Raw genomic sequence first — 340 nt, 5'->3', positions numbered from 1 at the left:
AGATATAGATATAGATATAGATATAGATAGATATAGGTATAGGTATAGGTATAGGTATAGGTATAGGTATAGGTATAGGTATAGGTATAGATTAAAGAAATTTCAGACCATCAATAATAAAGTAAAAATTTCAAAGAAAATACAAGTTATCTCCAGTAACAAGAAGTAGAGGCACTTTAATATTTTTTGTCACCAATACAATATGATAGAGAAAAGTTAAGACAATACTTTCAAACATTTTTAAATTTTTTTTATTGCTTAAAGTATTACAAAGAGTATTACATTTACATATGTCTCCTTCTTTTCCCTCCCTTAGTATTCCCCCTGCCTCCCCTACCCT

The sequence above is a fragment of the Myotis davidii genome, unplaced genomic scaffold, assembly GCF_000327345.1.
Source record: "Myotis davidii unplaced genomic scaffold, ASM32734v1 scaffold902, whole genome shotgun sequence".
In the NCBI taxonomy this organism is placed as follows: Eukaryota; Metazoa; Chordata; class Mammalia; order Chiroptera; family Vespertilionidae; genus Myotis; species Myotis davidii.
This window is presented reverse-complemented; position numbering follows the sequence as displayed.